Source organism: Lichenostomus cassidix, chromosome 12 (assembly GCF_008360975.1).
Source record: "Lichenostomus cassidix isolate B80296 chromosome 12, HeHo_3.0, whole genome shotgun sequence".
Taxonomy (NCBI): domain Eukaryota; kingdom Metazoa; phylum Chordata; class Aves; order Passeriformes; family Meliphagidae; genus Lichenostomus; species Lichenostomus cassidix.
This window is the reverse complement of record NC_139493.1, coordinates 14,524,241-14,543,905: the sequence shown is the minus strand read 5'-3', so window position 1 is coordinate 14,543,905 and position 19,665 is coordinate 14,524,241. Positions and strand designations below refer to the sequence as shown.

The window sequence follows — 19,665 nt, the reverse complement described above, 5'->3', positions numbered from 1 at the left end:
TTAGGGTTCCATCTACCTTTTCCAAGTTTTTTCTGGGTCTAGCTGCTATTATTGCTGTTGGAGCTCCCTGGGAGTCCACTGGGGGCGACACTGAGATGAGCAATCAGGTGGGGGCGATTAAAGAAGCTGTGCTTAATGCCCAGGAGATTACAAGATCCATAAACCAAATTATTAAAATAAAACTGTAGAAGAGCATTCAGTTTATGGGGTTGAATGTAACATATTCAGGGTAGCTTACAGATCACTCCAAACCGATGCAGAGTACCAGGTAAAAAGGATGATCCAAGGCAGGATCAGGGCCTGTGTACACCACTGAGTGATGGAGCTCCCTTGAATTTCTCCCCTGCCCTGATGAGCTGCCATGCCTCTAATTACGGTGTTACTGAGAACGATTGGCCAGTTCAAAACCTTTAATCATACTTTTAGTGATTACAGACTTAATTAGTGCATGTTAGCCCAAGTGTCCTCTATTAAAAGAGCTGTGCTTGTTAAATAGGATGGTAATTACTCCAGCTGCAAAACAATTGTGAAAAAAATCATAACATAAAAATCTCCCAGTGCCTTTGACAAGTGTATCTCAGTCACTGTCCTTACATCACACACATTTATGCTGATTGATCTCTGTCAGGTAAGTCACGGTTTTCATGCTGACTCCACATTTCAGCAGCCTCTCCTATCTTGCCTCTTCCCTCCCTGTGAGCTGACTTTGACTTGGGGTAAAGAGTTACTGTGGCTGTCCCCATTTAGTACTGCCAGGGACTGTCCATTGTCCTGCATGGTGCCAGTGCCAAAGCAGAGCCAGGCTGAGTTTTACAAGGGCTTGAAGAGAGGTTGGGTCTGGTCATTTCCTAAAACATGAAGAAATTTCTTCTCCATTTCCCCATGAAGAAGACAAGGAAGGACCATGTTCCTGTAGGATGCTGTCCACAGTGTGACAGCACAGCTCCTGAGTACAAAAGCCCTGAACACAAAATCAGTGATAAGCACTTTCAGGTGTTGATGAGGAGCTCTTTGCTTGGCACAGACTATGGGCCCCACTCCAAACTGCTCCCTCGTGCAGAGGTATCAAGCACTGGACAGAGTGCAGTGATGATTTTGGCCATCCCAGCTGCCTCACAGGGAAGGCACCCATCTCCTTCCTGAGCTGTTCCCAAGGGCAGCTCAGGCCCTTCACCCATCACCACCCATTCCCACTTTGCTCTGCAGACACCACTAAAATGGAGCTGCAGCGTGCAGGGCTGTGCCTTGTTAGGGAGAGCACCCTGTGGGATATGGCCACCTTCATCACCCTCCTTCACCAGCAGGCAGAGCCAGGACTGGGCTGTCTGGCAAGTCCCCAAGGCGTCCCTGCCCTGGCAGGTGCCGGTGGCTTTGGGGCAGTTTTAGGGCTGATCCCAGCCTGTGAGCAAACAGGGCTTGGCTGCCCTGTAAACTCGAGCTAGCGATGCTGGAGGGGAGTGAGTGTGATGGACAGTCCCGGGGGACAAACGGCCAATACGCCTCCAGAGAAGCCAGGAACAACGGGGCATGGAGGCACTAGAGGGAGCCTGAGCATAACAGATCCCGCTCTGGCTCAAAGTAGGAGGATTAGTCCCAGTCAGGGAGAAGGGGCATCACCAGGGAATAACAGCAAGTTTCACACAGCATTTCCCCCCTTAACCTGGCATCCTACCGGGCTGTGCCTTTTTTTTTTCCCTGACAGTTGTTAAAATTTCCTTGAATGCATAAAGAAGTAGTTTCATCTATGGAAAGTACCAGTCTGCGTGTGGGGAGACAGCTGGCTCTGTGCAGCTATCTTCGGGATAGGAGGTGAGAAAAACCAGCGGCAACTGGTGGCAATTGTCAGATGGGAAGGTTCAAGAGAAAAGGAATTCTTGCAAGGCAATCGGGAGCAGAAGCGCCAATCCACAGCTGCAGGTATCCCTATTGGAAGGGGAGCTGTCATGGCACAGCTCTGCAAGTGCTCCTGGACTGATGGCAGGGACATGGGAACAGTAGCTGAGGCTTGTGTCCTCTCCTGGTGCACTCCAATTAGCCCCAATTAGGAGAGCAGAAGCACTAGGAGAGGCTGGAGACCTGTAATCTTTTATTTTTCCCATCAATATTCTCATTGCACTGGCTTTGGATGAGGAACAGGGTCACTGGCTCATGGTCTGTGCCTCCATCTCCTGCTGCCACTGTCACCAAGGATCAGCACAAAGAGCACAAGCAACATTTTCTGGCTCAGGTGCAGATGGGCATCAGTGAACAATGTTCCCCAGGGCAGGGACTCAGGAACAAATGCTCTGCACTGGTGTTTAGCCACAGTGAGGAGATGGATGTGTCTGTTCCCAGTACATCTGCAAAGAGCATCTTCTTTTACAGTGCTTGCAAGGGGCCAAAATTTTCTTTTAACAGGGCACTCAAGTTCAGCTCAGTAGAAATCAGAGGAGCAACCAGAGGGGATTGGTGAGCAGGGGCCAGAAACAAATCCTCCATCACTCCTGGCTGCTGTTGGAGGCTTTCATTCCCCCTCAGATCAGCCCAGACCCTCAGATCAGCCCAGACTTTCCACACATACTGCACAAGGCTGTTCCTGTAAGCAGCTTCCTACCATGAAAGCAGGAGGAAAAATCAGGCAGCAGCCTGCAATGCAGCCTTGACCTTTCTCTCCAGGCCTGCCACCTCCTCCCACTCTTCCCCAGAGCTGGCACTACTAACAACTGGTTTCCTCTTGTTATTTTTCCACCTCCACTCCTTCCTCCAGAGGGGAGGCCGTGCTGGTGGCCCACGTACCAGTGACTCACAGGCTGGGACCTGCAAGGAGCCAGCTAAGCCTGGCCAAACTTAGTAACATCTCATTTTCCATTGCCTACACCCTGGATGCTGCTTCTGGCTGGGTTCATCACTGAAGACCTTCTCCAGCTACCTGTGGGGTTTGGGAGGACCAGCAAGAGTTGGGCTGAGATGGAGTAGCCCTTGATGCAGATAAATTCCATCTTGGTGAGTGTTTATCCAGCTTGCTTATAGCCAAAACCCACAAGATGTTCTGGACATCAAAGAGGGCTTTTCAGGCTTGGGAAACATGTAAATAAAGACATATATATAGGACTGCACAGTCATTCCATTTTTCTGGAAGCATTTGAATTATTTGAGGAGAGCTTAGGAGTTGAAAAGCTGATTCCCCATCTGTGTCAATCAGCCTGGTCCATCTGGCTGGATGTCCCCAAACGACAACTGCAATCACATAACTGAGCCTGGGGCACCTGCAAGGTGGGGAATGATGGTCTGCAAAGGTGGAGGTGCTGCCGTGCTTGGAACCTGGGAATGGGAAATAGCTGGGTGATGACCAGGCTGGCAGCAGCGTAGCAAGCAGAGCAGGGAGATGCAGCTACATCCCATGGAGCAGGACCCTGCAGCTCTGTGCGGGGCTGCGTGCGGGGGATAGCACCAGGAAGGGAGCAGCCATGTGTGCTCAGCCCACGCTTAGTGCTTTAATGGGATTTTCCAAAACACTTTTTGCCCCAGTAACGGAAAAGGAAGCTCGCCTGCCGCTTCCGAAGGCTGGGGTGAACGTGTGCAGGCGACGTGACACCTGCTCAACCCGCACTTCCCGAGAGCCCGGCTGTTCCCAAGGAGGGAGCAGATCCGCAGGCACAGCGTGCACCGAGCAGCTGATCGCTGCGGGGAGGAGGCACACGGAGGCGGCTGGGAGAAATGGAGAGGGCTGACCTAAATAGATGCTCAGCTAATTTATTCATTTCTCTGCTTTATTATTTAACATAACTTCGAAACAGCTCAGGACTTCTGGTTCCTCTCAGCTCTGCTGCTGACGTTGGGATGGGGTTATTTTCTACCTGATTTTGCTGCCTTGCTCAGCACCCCTCTCTCCCAGCAGGCAGGCCAGGCACACTATGGGAAAGCTCCAACACTACCACTTTCTAGCCTGGAGCATAGAAAGGACTTACTTTAAGTTATTTTGAGCTTTTGCTTTACCTCCTGCCTAAGAAGCTGTTCAAATTTTGGCCTGCTTTATGCATTGCTAATAGGGAGATTTATCTCCAACTTAGCTGGCTGAGGAGGGGATTGGTGGGTTCATACAGCACGAGGCAGCCTTCAGCCTCCACCGACATCTTCCTCCAGGCAGGCTGCCAAAGGCAGCCCCAGGCTCTGCAGCACAGGGGCTTTCAAGGATAAACCTGGAGCCTGTCTCGCTTCCAGCCAGCCTCCTCTCTCCTCAAATCCTAGCAATCCCCTGAAACACTGTCCAGGAGGAATTCATTACTAGAAGGACATGGAGCCCCAGCGGCTGGGAGAGCTGTTCAGGCTGCGGTTCACCCCATGGGCTGCACGTGTCCTCTGCAAGCCCACATCACGTTTTAGCACTGCTGAGCTTGAAAAGCCACAAGCTGGGGGAAAAAAATTGATGCCTGTGCAGGTTGTCTGAACCCCTGCACCATTTCTGTGCAGGCACGAGGCACATGGGCAGAGCTGCTCCATGTGAAGCGATTGCTTCCTGGGATTCAAATCGTACAGCACCCAACATGTGCCAAACAGGGCCCTTTAATTTTTCATTAGTTTGTCACTTGATGTATGAATTTAGGCCAGTGTTGTATACAGTTACCCAGCCCCTCTGTTATGATTTTTAAACTGGATTATTCATCGACCTGCTTGATTCCTTACAGATTTCTAAGCAGTAAAATGAGCCCTGATGCTGTTTAGCTCAGCAGCAAGGGCATCTCAGCTCACCCGCCTTCACACTGCTGGAGAGTTTGGTGATGTTGCTGGGAGTGGGATAGTGCAAATTAGCAGAGATGAAGCAGTTAAGGAGGCTGCAAGTTAAAGTCTTCCAAACCAACAGGCACTGAAGGGAAACAGTCGGGTGTGGGGCTGTGAAAGTAGGAGCTGCTTCCCTGGCACAGTCAGCTCTTTCTCCTGCCTTCACTGGTTAAACTGGGGCTGTGTGAATCCTGGGCAGGATCCTGTGCTGGCAACCCACAGGGTGTGCAGCCCATGTCAGGCTTTGATCTGAAGGGCTTTGTGGTTGTTGTGTTTAATATAAAGTGATATTTTGGTCTTAGAGCCTTGTGAGGCCAAAGAGAATGAACATGGAAAGGACAGAGGCAGCGCAAGAGATTTGAAGTTTCTCTTTCCCTCCCTATATCCTGGACTGGATTTTGGTGGATGATGCCTCAGATTACCTAATGAGGGCAGAAAATCCCTACATCCCACACCCTCTGGCGCCTTGGGTTTTGTTCCCTTCCACCTTAATTGCACAGGGCTGATTAGGATGGTGTTAAGGTTAACTGAGTGTCACCCTGGGATTTAGGATCCTCCATGTGGGCACAGCTTCTGCCCTGCAAGAGTGGGGAAAGTCCCTTAATGAACCAGGGTGGGCAGCAGGCTTGAGGTGAGAGCTCTGGTGTGGCTGCCAGCTCGCCTTTATCTGCATGGAGAGGATTATTGGGAACCCATGTTGACAAATGCTGTGGCTAAAAAGGAAAATGAACTTCCTCACAAAGACCAGTTGTTTGTGAAAAGCTAAGAGAGAATAAAGAAGCTGCCAAAGAAGCTGACATTAAACCCGCTGCTTACCTGCAGCTCATCTGATACCATGACTGAAACCTCTCATTTGCAGCAACATAATCCAAGATGTTCTTTCTGCAAAGCAAAAAAAGTAGGTTATTGCTCAAGCAGAGCTGGGGAACGATAAAGAGACAAGCAGGGCCTGATCCTGCCAGGTTCTGTGCATCCTGCCCTCTGAGCAGGGTTAAAACCCTGGCTAGCAGCCTGATTTGGGGGTTTTTGAAAGAACTTGCACACAATTCCTTTCTAAACCTTAGGAAAGAACTTCTCATGCTGCGGAGGCAGGGCAGGAGGCAGAGCATGGTCTCCCAGCCCTGCCTTCAGCTCCTGCTCCTCTAACCCAGGGACCTGGAGGCAAGAGACACAAACCGGTAATCCTCAGCACTCATTTAGCACATCTCACCTTCAAAGTGCTTCGTTGGGAGAGAATTAATGACCCTCCACAAAAAACAGGGCTGCCCTTTCCCCCCCACCTCCTGCTTTCTTTTGGACGCATTACCTGCTCCAGCCACTGGGTCGTCCCAGCTTTCCCGGGATGCAGAGATGCTGCACACACGCTTCGCTCAGCAGCAGTGAAATCCTCCCCTCTGCAGCACTGAGCAGATCTTGTGCTATTTCTTTTCCTGCCTTTAGATGTGCAGAAATCCACTTGGCTGTGTCTGCTGGTTGATTTTAGCCATGTTTCTGAACCAGGATCTTTTCAGAAGGTCTTGCTAATCAAGAAATCCTGTCCCCATCAAAACCATTAATGCAAACACCTGTTGGTTGTGCGCTCTGCACCTTTTGGGGGCTCAGTGCAGCCACCTTCTCTCTTTTGGAAGGCTGCTTCTTATCCTGGGTGGCAGCAACAGAAGGTTCCACAAATGCTGTCCTTGGATATTAAAGACATAAATTATTGAGCTGCCCTTCCACAAAATCAGTGCTGAGAAATGACTGACATCATCCTTTTTACATAATTCAAATGAAAACCTTATTGCACCACGGCTGCAGGGGAAGGGACTGGGATTGACAAACACATTTGGTGCAGGGTTCACAGTTCCCACCAAGGAACAGTGTGGTGCAGGCCACCTCAGGGGCTGTGCGTGGGACATCTGACTACTTTAAGCAGTGCTTGTGCCCAGCCTGTTCTGGAAATGGTGCTTAGGGGCACTGATTTCAGCCTGACACCAGCTGCTCCCCTGTGACAAACTGGGCGTTTTTAGGAAAATAGTATGGGCTGTGGCAACACTTCCATTAGTCCTGCTGCCATCCCACCCCGACAGCCAAATACCAGAATAACTGAGCTGGTCCACATAGGAGTGATGCACTGGGACACGGGACTGCTAACGAAAGAGAAGCACAACCCTCCCCTCTCAAGTCAGCCTCACCTCATTTGTGTTAAGGATGGCCTGATTTATGATTAGGCTGGCATCAAAACACATTTCCTTCAACAGTTATTTTATCCAGGTTTTTCAAACACTTCATGAACCCAAATAAATCCTTAGGAGGTCTCTGGTTAGGAGGTCTCTGGCAGGTGGACACCTTCAAATATCCTTGGCCCTCAGCAAACCTGATATGTCCAGAGGGGATGGGGAGGGCAGAGTGCCCAGCTAAGATCTGGAGGCCAGTGAACTTCAAGCATTTTTCTCTAAAACTCCAAAACTGTAGCCTCATTCAAGTGTTTTAGTATAAGACATCAAGCCATACTGACATGTAGTCAAGAAGAGGATGCAGGACAGGCCTCAGGAGTCCTTACTGTCTCCAGATACGTAGAAGATCTCTCTTTCCCCCCTAGTCTGCGTCATCATGCTGCCACCTCTTCAATAGCTGCAGAATCCTGAAAAATTAACAGCTAAAGGTTTTTCTTGCCTGCTCTGGCCACCTGAAACAACCTTCTGTTCAGATGGAAGCACTGAAGTGTTTCTTAAAACAGCTCTTCCTCCTGTCATTAAATATTTAAGAGAGCAGCACCAGGGGAAACCATGAGCTTTTATGGAGGCAGGATGGCACAGTGCTGGGAACCACGCAGAGCCCGATTTAAATAGTAATGAGATGGCAGCGCAGCTCGGTTTTATCCCCCCACTGCTCCCCCTTGCTGCGGCGCTCCCCGCAGCATGCCCAGCATCACATCCCCGGCATCACATCCCCATCCCACCGCATGGGCTGCGTGGGGTGGGCTGGCTGGGATGAGTTCGTGCTCTGCCAGGCCGTCCCGGGTTCAGCAGATCTGCTGAATGGAATCTTAATGACCTGGAAACCCAGAGCTTGTCAGGACTGATGGAAATGCAGTGGTGTCCGAGCACCGGCTGCGGTGGGGTGGGAGCACAGCGTGGAGTAGCCGTGGCCGCCGAGGGTCATCCCTACCAGTTCCTTTGCCTCTCCACCATCACTTTCCCTGCCCTGCCTTATTTTGGGCGAGTGGAGGGTGGCCGAGGGAGGGTGTCTCCGTGCTCTGCAGTTGCTGTAGCAACTGCGGTGTCTCTGGCGGCAGAGCACGCGTTTCCTACAGCCAGCCCGAGTGTGAGCTGCTGAACTGAAAACAGATTGATTTTTTCCCCTGCTAGAAAAAAGCCCCCCTCTGCCCTCCCTGCCCTCAGCAGCCAGAGCCCAGGAGGGCTAAAGACAGCACCTGGGCACCAGCCCAGTGCCGACCCGCAGGGATGCTGCCGTGTCTGGCTGCTCCCGGGAAATCTTATGCCTATGAGTCAAAGCCTCAGCAACTTCTTGAAACCCTTCACTGATCCCTCTCGCTTCCTTGGCAAGGACAACCTGCCTTTCCCTAATCCAGGCTCCAAGGCAGGGTGGGTTTCTGCAGCCATCTAGGCTCATCTCTTGGGCAACTCAGACCCGAATTAATTTCCACATGAAACAGAGCATCTACTTTGGTGGGGAGGGAACAGTTGTGATCAAAACATTCTCAGAATAGGGGGATCAGCACAAGCTTTGCTAAGTTACTTCCCTAGGTAATGGTTTTTAAAAAATAGACTGGATTCATTTAGTGCCCATTTCCTGCCACCTTATAAAACTTTGCCTTTTAAATCCTGTTACTCCCCCATTTCCATCACCTTTGTACATCATAAGCTCTGACCTGCTCTCCCTTTACTTTTTTCTCTAAGAAACCAGAGAAACAGGGCTCCTTGAGCCAGCCCTTGGAATCTGCTGGTGCCTCTTCTCTGAGCCTCAGCCCCTTGGCTATTGCACTGGTGTTTGATCCCCAGGCACATTGCTCCAGTGTCCCATCCTTGTGTCAGGACCATCCTTTGGCCACTGGAGGAATCGCTTCAGAGCCCATCAGCCTGGTTTGGGCTCCACCCTGTATGTCTGACATCTCTTTTTCCTCCACCACTGACCTTATATTCAGTTCAAATAAAGCATATTCTGTTGGCGAACACATCCAAGAGTCCTCATTAGCAGGTAGATACACAGGAGGACAAAGCAAACAAAGCTTAGTGCTAAGGCTTCAGCACTGCTCATCACCCATGGTCCTGGCTTGCATCTCTTTTGGTTTCATTCACAGAGTTAAGCCCTGGCCTTGCACAAATGCAGAGACCTGCCCTGATTTTCCAGAATGCCATGAGCTCTGATCCAGCCTTTTCACCACCCGTCTTTGGGATGGCTGCCAGGAAGGGCAGGAATTGCAAGGAGGGCTGTTTTTCATGAGAGGTGAAAGCAAAAAGGGAGTGAGTTAAGTTTCCCACCTTCAGAGTCCACCCTCTAAGTATTTTCTGGTGGGAACCAAATCTTCCTTCTGCAGGTAATCACCTGCACCACAAGATAAGAGATGAGCAATGCTCAGGCAGGGGCTGTGGTAACCCAAAATAGGTTTTTTTCACTGTAATCATTACTTAAGGTGCCATTTCTTAGCCAGTGTTTTTAGAGCTGCAGCTGGAGCTTTATGTTCCATGGGAAGTTTTCTTGAAGAACAGGTTGGCCAGTTGGGGAATGTTTCACTGCTATTTTCAGCCTGGGACGTTTTCCTTCTTTTTTTCAAAGTACAAAAAAAACCTGTCAACAAGTCACAAAAGAGTGATCTCAGTCTAAAATACGAGCCCTGGCACGGGAGGGCATTTGACTCAGAAGCCACTTCCCATCTTTGGAGACTTGAAGTATGTTCCACTTCGTCATCCCGAAGGTCTTTAAGCGCTTATAAAAACAGAGTTTATTTATCCACAGTCAGAACAGCCTATCTATTATCTTGAAGGCTGAATTCAGAAAGTTTCTTCAGAAATTTATTGGTTTCATTTCTACCAGTCTGAACAGAAGTTTTCCACAAAGTCTGTCAAAATACAAATGTCTCAATTCCAATTTCCCTCAGTCTTTAGCAAGACATCACATTAATTGTGTTAAAAAGCACTTTTATTAGTTACTGAGAAAGCAGGAGTCTGGCAGCTCTTCTTGACCACGAGCTATTCACTTTTGTGAAGTCTCCTTTAACAGTGCTTTGATCCAAAGCAGTGGTTTTCTCCACCAGCAAATTCAGCAGTGCCTGAAGCCAAAGGGACCAGCTCCAGGCAACGATTATTGGCTGCAGGTTTGAAGGGCTCCTACTGCTGCCTGGGCAAAGCCTTTCTGTTCCTCTGAGGCTTCTCACATCCCCATTGTCAGAGCAAACGGAGTGGTGGAGGCACATGGTCAGCCTGAGGCCAGGGAGATCCAGGAGCACATACAGCAGTGCACACAGAATGGGGGAGTTTCACCCACACCTGTGATGCTTTCGTGAGGACTCAATGAACCATCAAACAGCTTGTAGGGGTTTTGCTTTAGTCTAATTTTGTGTAAGGCTGTTCTAGCCAAAACAGCCCAGTCTGGTGACAATGTGGCATCTTCTTCACAAGGAAGGGTTGGTAATGAAAAGGCCAGCAATTCTGAGTCCTCCAAAGGACAAGGAAATTATATTTCCCATCTGATCTCCATGGGATGCTCTGGGATTGCTCCTGCCAACATTCAGTCATTCTGGAGCAGTGTGAGCAGCCAGAAACCCAAACTTCCCACCTGCTGCCTCGCATCAGTCCTCCTGACTTCCTCGAGCCAACACCAGAGCACAAGGAGCAGGATGGGCACTCAGCACATGAGCCACCTGCAGGATGCCTGCAATTCCCTGGGATATAAGCACCACAGTGAGACACAGCTGGGTCATCAGCATTAAAGGAAAAATACAGCTCTGCTACATATTTCCTATTGACTGTCCCATTGTAAACAAGGTGACAGACATTAAGTGGCATCAAATGACACAAATTGACGCTGGTCTTTACCTCGTGGCACGTTTTTGAGCAGCTCCAATGGCACTCCAAACTGAGTCTTTCCTTACGCTTCAGCTCTGGAAATACTTCTAGGAGCTCCAACACACACACACACGTTCAGTCCTCATGTGGAGGAAGGCAGTGCTCTGATAATTGAGACATTAATGCTGAAAGACTGAGCAGGATTCCCTTGGCTGTCACGGCTTGGCTGCTGGGAGCTTATGAAAAGAGAATAAATAAATTGGGACTTAGTTGAAATGGCCAACACATTGAAACCTGGAGAGTTCTGGAAGCAGCTGTGCTGGAAAGGAGCAGATGTAAAGGGTTATGGGCTCCCTCCTATGGTTGTGTAAATACCTCAGAACTGATGTTGCAAGTTGCAAATGTTGGCAGGGCTGGCAGAATTGCACCCATCTGACTGCACCAGCACCTCCATAAACACACTCAGACCATCATCTTGCAGCCAGGCAGATGCCCCCTGCAGAAGGATGGCCAGGACAAGCACAGGTGAGAGCCCAAGATATGTTGGGAGCAGAGATGTCCCGGCAGAAATAGTTTGTTAGATGCTCAGGTATCTGTGGAGGGATCTGTTGGTCAGCAGAAACGCAGAGAGGGGAAATTTCAGACAGAAGAAACGCTGTGCCACCCAAAAAGTGCAGCCCAGCCCTTGTCACAATCCTCTGTGATCCACTATTGGTTTTAGACAAATTCACTGGGGAAAATAAATGCTATTAGGCTTGAGGATGATACACAAATCTTACAGCTCCTGCCCTCATAAAGCAGCTGAAAACATTTTGATCAGAAAAATGCCTTCTCAACCTCCCTTGCTGTTCAAGGAGGATCTGGTGGCCTCTTACCTACAAGACTGCAAAGGATCCAGCCTGTGGGGCAACCAGCATCAGGAAGGGCGTTCATTCAGCACAGACCCTTAATCTTTTTATTTTAGTACTCCACTCAAAATTTAGACCAGAGACGTGGCAATTAAGGGTTGAGCAAGGTCTGGACACAGCTCCTGCATGGGACATGGCTCTTGCACCAGAGACTGAGCACCAGTGCAAACATGTGCTGGAGGGATCTCACTGCCTATAATTTAGCCCAGTTTTGCTTTCAAGCATTGCCTAATCATGATTGCTGGAGGCTAGATGGTGCAGTTCATTGGGTGCCACCACCTGGTGCTCTCACATGTGCTGGTTTTATACCTGTATGATCCAATGGCCTCATCAGAACCAGCCCTGACTTTTCTCCTGGCTCGATGGAGAGGAGAATCTGGCATTCCCATTATTTAGCCCATGGACACAGCCCCATCAAGCCTGACAAACAGCACTGTCACATGCCCTTTGCACAGCAGGGGAGAGCCTCAATTACACAGCGGTGGCCACGCATGGGCCACCAGCTCTGCTGTTTACAGGAAGCACCAGCACAGAGCATGGAATTAGAAAGACCACAAGGAAGTGAGGGATTATTTACTGGAGATTAAAGGATATGGAAAAACCACTGGACAAATCAGTGGAGCCTAAGCAATGGTAGCTGCTATTTCAGTTTTCCAGCTGCTGGCATTCATGCTGGTCATGCTGCACTGGGAGAATTTGGTAGGAATTCAGCAGGACAGGAGGCTGCTCTGCTTTTGGACCAATAAAACACACCAAAGAATAGGCCCCAAATGTGCTGAAAGGACAGGAGCGATGTCTTGTTCCTTCCTCAACCATTCCCATGTGTCTTCCTCCTCCCCAGGTGTGATTCCTGCTTTTGGACTGCACCTCCAGGCCAAACAGCTCTGGCTGGACCTGCCTGTCAGCAAAGCAACTGGGATGTGCCCATGAGTTAAGCCCAGATGAGTAAAGATAAAGCATCTCCTCAAACCTGGAAAGCCCAACTGCCCATGAGTTCACCTCATTTTTTGTGAGATCTGCTTTTCAGCTATGTCTGGCCACCAGGATTTCAATGCTTGCTGATAAGCTCTGACATTTGGACCGTAACTGGACCAGGTCTCATGTCAGTGTGTGCCCACCTCTTCCTGCAGCTGTAGATACACAGCTGCTGTCCCTGTGGCTCTCCAGGATGGCCACATACTCAATCACACTTCTCCCTGAAAATCCTGCAAGATTTTCCAAATGCTTGGCTATACTTCTTAAAGCATTTTGCTCCTGGCAGGTAAAGCTGTTTGCAGTGCTGCTGTCCTTGTCCCACAGCCATGCGGTGATATTGCTATCCTTACTCTCCTGTCACTGCCAGGAAGTTTTGGCATAGCATCCAAACTCCTCCACCAAGGCCCATCTCAGGGAGTCAGGTGAATCTTTAGCTGCCTCTCTTTCCAAAGACACAGATGTCACTATCATCTCCCTGCCCAGCCTCTGCTGCACCTTGATGCCACACATCAAGAAGCCACCACTACATGCAAAGTGACAACATCCCCCATCCATTCCCACACTGATACAGATTGAGCTTCCACCACCACCAAAGCAGCATCTCCAGCAGCCCTGGGGCCCTTGTGCTCAGTGTGGGGTGGTGATTCAGCTCTGACTCAGTGGGAAGGTGGCCACTGCTGCCTGCATAGTCTGTGGTGGAAATTACAGAGCTCCGCAAAGGCAGCGGGGAGGGAGAGAGGGAGGCTCCCCTTGGTGAGGAGGAGCCCACAGAATGCTCCCACTGACATTTCCCTCTCTCTGTATCCATGTGGCTGAGGGAACACAAATGGCATCACCCTCATGTTTGACCAGAGCAGTGCTTAGCTGCTGGTGCCATACCACAGGCTCCACCTCAAAAGCAAACAGAAGCTCAGTAGATTTTTCTTACAACAAATAGAAAGAAAAGCATGAATGAGCTTATTTTACAACCTCAGAAGAATACCCAGACATTGTTAGCTTGACACAGGCTACAAAAAGTGATGGCTAAGAAAATAAAACCTTATTCTTTCCTGTATGTGTTGGCTGAAAAATAAAACCTTTCCACGGGCCAGCAGCAATGTTTCCATCTGCTATGTGGCTGATCCACAACTCAGTGCCTTCCAGAGCAGGACCTGACCTGCTACACATAACAAAAGGAAACTGAAGAACTGGGTTTACATAATTTTTGAGGAGTTTTGAGGCACACTGTGCACCCAGCCTGCTCTCCCCCATGCAGGTGCCCTCAGCACCATGTCCCATCCTGGGCTCACAGCAGTTGGAGGGAAGGCAACTGTGAATGCTAGGATAGAAACTGCCCAAAATATTTCCTTCTCCCTGTTCTCTGCATATAGAAAATTTTGCCACAAAGTCAAACAGTGCCCAGTCCTAGCTGAGGCTAAGGCACTTGCAATGAGTATTTCAGGGCCAATGGGACACTGAGGGTGACAACCTCTGCTTCAGAGAACCAGCACTGCCAATAAATTGGTTCAATGACACTTTCTTCCCTCAGAGATGAGGACTAAGAGCCAGGGCATGCAGAGAAAATAGCCGTGCCACAGATGCTCAATTAATTAACTCAATTAATTTTTACCAGGGCCTCTTGGGTCATTCATTGTAGCCGTCTGTGCCGGGAGTGCCGGGCGCCGTTGCCTGCTGAAGCCTTGTCTGAAGCAGTAATGTGGCTCTGGAGATGTATTCCTCTCCACTCATCATCTAACTTGCTTCTGCCACCAATCCACATGATTTCTCCTTATTATTGAAGTCATAAAATCAGCCTCAGGAGCTCAGAGTCTGGGAATAGGGATTCAGAGTTTGGAGTCTGCGGCTGTCTTGTGCAGTTCAGTGACATGAAGGGAAAGAAAAGAAATCCCATTAATAATTTCAATTCCCTCCTCAATGATTTCACCCAAAGAAACTTCCCACCCAAACCAGTGCTTTTTAAAAGATTGGTTTAAAAACCAGGAAGTGCTAGTGAATACACTCCTTCCCTGTCACAGCTGCAATTCCACTTTCAAACACATCTGACTTCAGAGACTGGCTTGGATTTTTATGGCTCATGCTATTTTTCCTCCTTTATCCAGCATTCAAAATGGCTGCAAAAAGGAGTTAAACCAGAGCCCAGTGGTGCCAAGGCATTGCTTCCCTCCATCCTCCTGCTCTGTGTTCCAGGGGTTCCGGGAGCAGCAGTGGGCAGGGCAGAGGTGGCTGGGATTGTGGCTGGGACCATTTCTGCTATATTCTACTGTGTGCATCGGTGGGTGTGCCAGGTTAGGGGACAAGGTATGACTTTCTTTTGAAAGTCAGTGTATAAAATCAGGAGACCACTATAAAGTCAGGAGACCAGCTCCCTTACTGACATCCCACAAATTTACCATCTGTGGCTCCAAGCCATGGCCAGTTGGAGAAGCGCTGCCGTGGAGACAGAGAGGGTGGGATCTCATCCTTTGCAGCTGCACCCCCACTCATGGCTCATGGCTGGACAGTGCCATGGGCAGTGCCCTTCCCAGCAAAACCACCAGCCAGCGTCTTCAGGGGGTCAATGATCCAACAAATTACAGGGAGGGACAAAACTGGGATGTTGCTTTAGCTTGGGAACATATTTTTTAATTTTTTTTTCTGTTGGACCTGAAAAGCTTTGGCCATTTCATAGGTCCAACCTTCATCACCCAGCTGCTTGTGGAGGGGGCGAGAGGAGAGGGCCAGTGCAGGGGGATGTATCCCGATCTGGGATTTTGTGGATTCCCCTGCACTGAGCGGGAGCAGCGGCTGCTGCGGGAGCCTCATTATGTGGAGGCACAGGCAGGGGACTGGCTTGGTGACAGCAAGTCTGCTCAGTCACAGCTCAAATGGCTTAATAGGAACTGGATGCAACTGGTCCAGCCTTGTGGGTTTTGATTTAAACTGCAGTTATAAGGTGTGATTAGAGGCAGGGGTTGCTGTGCCAAGAGCTAAGATGTGAAGCAAAAAACATATTAAGAAAAAAAGTCCTTCATCCTTCCCCTAGACCTATATATGTTTTTCCATCATTAACCCTTTTCCTGCCACTGCCAGATACCCAAGGAAATCCTGGGCTGTCCAAAGACACCTCTGGCTCTGCTGCTTAAATCTGTAAAAGGTCTGTTAGCACTGCAGAGGAATTTGACCACTGAAGTACTGACACTTATGGGTTTGCTATTAATAATAACCACAGCAGAGCTTCATAGAAACCAACTGAGTCTTTCCTGTCACTGTGCCTGAGAGCCAAGGAAGTTTGCGCCCTCCCTGCATTCCCTCATACTGCCCAGCCAGCGCTGGAGCAGGAGCCTTGTTTTTGGGTTACTCCTATACAGTGTAGAAGGGGGTAGTGCTTTTCTGTCTGGAAACAGTTAAGTCAGGTCTTTTTTTTCCTGTCTCCAACTAGTTGCCCAAAACCTCAGTAGTTAATTTGGCAAATGGAGACCTTTGGAGATGTTAACACAGTTCAAACCTTCAGCCCATATGGATAAAATCGTAATTCAATAAAATTGCTGGTTCTTTATCTTTGTGTGGCATCATCGTACAGTTAATTTCAAGCTTTCCAGTAAGCTGTAATGTATCTTTTAACCTAAGAGCTCTTTTGCATGACACTGAAATAGGTCCCAGTCTATATACGTCTGCTGCCAATACAAATGTATGGTTCAGCAACAGTAAAGAGGATATAAAAGACTCCCACGTTACAAATGTAGGAGGCAGAGGATATTTTAACATGGCAGTGGTTGCACTTTTGGCAGCTTTGCTATAAGAAACTTTGTTTTCAGAGCCTTACAATATTCCCTTTGCAGTTCAGACTGACATATTTGCTTTCAGCAGAGCTGTCTCAGGGGCCAGGGCTGGTGAACAGAGCTCAAGGATGTGGGGGAACACAAAGAAGATGGAATTAATACCAACTTATGTTTAAACAGGGTATTTCCTCACAAAATGCAAATATTTACAAATGCCATCAGATCTTGGTAGGATTATTTCCATGAATACAGATAGGCACTCAGGAGGTACCTGCAGGCAGCGTGCCCAGCCCTGGGGCTCCTTCAGGAGCTGGGAGCAAAGCAAAGAGGCTGAGTGGGCAGGCCAAGGGCCAAAAATATGAGGGCAAAGAGATGTAAGACAACAACCTTGAGTAGGAAAAGTCTCTGGAGACCTCCACTATCTTCCATCTGATGGAGATCTCAAGTTCCCTGCCAAGATGCCACTGCTGGGTGCCTGTCTGGACCTGAGACATTATTTCCTCAAAGCAGAGGGAGCCCATCCACAACTGGCAGGTGGATATATTGTCTTCCACGTGTCTCCCAAGTCATCCTGGAATCTAATGATCCACTGAGTCACAGAGCTAGCTTTGGAAAAAATCAGTCATACCTTAATGTGCTCTAGAATGGTCAGAATAGCTGTGAAACCTTGATCCAGGCAGTTTTTTGAGAAGAAAAGGGGAGCTTATTTCTCATGGCTGATGGGAAAACGAAGCAGCAGGGACAGCAGCAGAGCCACAGTCCTGCCTGCTCTCTGCCCCCTCTTGAGGCAAAGAAGGCTGTCCTCCTGGGCTTCAGCTGCTGAGGGCTACACACTCTACAAATGACCCCTATGTTCCTCCGCTCTGGAAACTCAGAGAGTTCACAACAAGAGAACATAAGGAAGATTGTTTTGAAATCTTGGGACAGATTTTCAGACTGAACAATGTCATTTTGGAATGTTCTCTGCACACATAGAACTCTACAAATTCAACCCTGCTCATTAGAGTTTCTAAGCCAGCAAGAAAAAGCACTTCTTATCATCAAGCCTCCTTAGAAAAGCTCATTGCTGCTTGTGCTGAACCTGGATGGGGTCTTGGCACAGAGGATTTCGAGACCATGTGATGGCATTATAGTTTCATGCTAATCTTTCTTCATGGTGTGCTATTAAAAATAAATAAAAATCATGGCTTCCTAATCCACAGGTTACTGTGGGAAAATGCATTTGTCACTGCCTTAGCAAGGGCTTAAAAGTGTCACACTTTTGTGTTTACTTATTACAAAGTGAATGTATAAACACATTGTTACTAACCTGAGTATCTGCATTGCAAAACCCACGCAGCTGCTCCTGCAGGACCAAACCCTTACATCTTCAGAAGAAGCCATGTGCCAAGCCCTGCTGCAGCTGGGGGGGGCTGCACGAGGGCTGACTCGACCCCTTTGTGCATGGACAGCTCGGGGGGTTTGGCAGTGCCTCACCAATAAATGTTCTTGCCCATGGCAAGTGTTTTGGGATTCCTACGAAATAAAAGAGAAAAAAGTAAGTTATTTTGATAGTAGATCAAGTATCAAAGGAATCAAAACAACCAGGTAGTCTTGCAGCCTGCAGGCTGAGCCCTCTGCCATGAATCCAGGTGTTCCTGCCTAGGGTAAAACTCCCCCCCAGTTAAAAGAGGCAGCATGACAGCACTGGGGCTCTGATCTCCACATATGCACAAGGCCCAGCACAAGGCCTTGATTGCAGACTTCAGAGAGGCATTTTCGTTTTACTTCTCTTCTTCAACCAGTCAGGTGAGGCAGTTCCTAAGGGGGAATCCTGCCTGGACCAAGGAATACCTTCCTCCTCTAGTCTTTGCAGTTCAGGATGAGGAACTGAATGAGCTTCTAGATGAGCAATGAACCAGGACAGCAAGTCCTCTTGCAGGAATGCTCTTGTGCTCTACACACACAGAGCAACAGGGTCCCACATCCTTGGAGGGAGGATGCACTGGCCAACGTTTTGTCAACCAATAAATAAAGATTAATTAGTCCAAGGAAAAAACCTAACCTGGTGTCTGCTCTACTAAACAAACTTTCCTTTGAATACTGAAAAGATGCCTGGGTTCAGCCTCTGCTGCGCCTTCTGTCCCAGCATACAGTGAGGCACCAGCCACCCACTCCTAATTAACTTGATGGGTAACTCAGCAGCACAAATCACCTCAAGTTACCTTGGCCACGGAACACAGCAGATCCTTCCACAATGAAACAGCATGGCACGAATTATCCCAATCCATAATTGCTCTGAGCAGACAATAAACCAGCTTGTGCTGGTGGAAGTAGCCACTCGGAGGTAATAACCCAGTGAGTAACAATAATGGCAGCAGATAGTTGATAAAAAGCAGGGAACAAAAGAGAAAGCTTTCTCTATTATACAGAGAGCGGATGTTTTCTGTTTGCTTCCTTCATTTCAGAAATGCATTTGGCTGTTTGGAGAGCGATGGAGTACAGCTCACCCGCACTCACAGCAAGAGGGTTTGGGCTGGGGGAGGAAGGGGTTGTTCTTCACTACTGAGATCATGAATAGGAAAATTGGTTTTCTTCTTTTAATCTTTCTTGGATTTCTACCCAGCTGGTATCCAGGCATTTTCTTTTCTTCAGGAGAAATGTTTGCGTATCAGTGGGGGAAAAATGCAAACCTGTTCTGGGGTGGTTAAAAAAGGGCATTGAGGTACAGATGTGCTTGTTCCCCCCATCTACCCCCTGTGAGTGCCCAAAACTGGGCAATGGGAGGGTTGAGCCATGCTTATCTGAGGAAAATCCCTAAAACCAGGGGCTTGCCTGTGCCAGGTGCAGGTACCTCCTGTTCCTGCTTCTGCTCCTGCACATGGCTGTTGCCCAAGCTGCTCACACCAGGGGTCTGGCTGCTTGCCCTGTATTTGCTGGCCCACAGTTCCACTGCCCTGGCCCAAGCCCGGAGCTCACACAGGGGCTATCACCCTCCTGTCTCTGATGAATTGTCTCTGAGAGCACGACATGAGGCAGAGAAAAAAAAGAAGTCACCCCGTGCTCCTCAAGTGCCACAAAGGCAGTGGCGTGGTGGGAGCAGGTGGGCAGTGACTCAGCCCCGAGGATGTTTGTGCTCGTGCCTCTGGCTCAGCACCAAGTGCTTGGCACCAGCACTCCAGCGATGCCCATTCCATGCTCAGCTCCCTCCTGCTTCCCCAGCCATGCCACCTGCCACCCAAGCCACCCCCTGCCCCCAGGAGGGCTGCCATAGGCTCG

At 49.1% G+C, this 19,665-nt stretch overlaps 1 long non-coding RNA gene across 2 annotated transcripts in view; it reads right to left on the bottom strand.

Annotated features, from left to right (window-relative positions):
* Positions 1-96: 96 nt before the first annotated feature.
* LOC146431789 (uncharacterized) overlaps positions 97-19,665 on the bottom strand; it is a 165,967-nt gene continuing 146,398 nt past the window's right edge. Inside the window, exons 14-20 of one of the 2 annotated variants that reach the window (XR_014854765.1) lie at positions 17,717-17,922; positions 14,259-14,492; positions 11,142-11,262; positions 10,797-11,002; positions 6,065-7,381; positions 5,575-5,640; positions 97-3,300 (exon numbers count right to left, since the gene is read on the bottom strand). This is a non-coding gene — a long non-coding RNA (uncharacterized LOC146431789). The remainder of the gene's footprint in view (positions 3,301-5,574; positions 5,641-6,064; positions 7,382-10,796; positions 11,003-11,141; positions 11,263-14,258; positions 14,493-17,716; positions 17,923-19,665) is intronic. The other variant, XR_014854764.1, reaches the window with a different exon arrangement.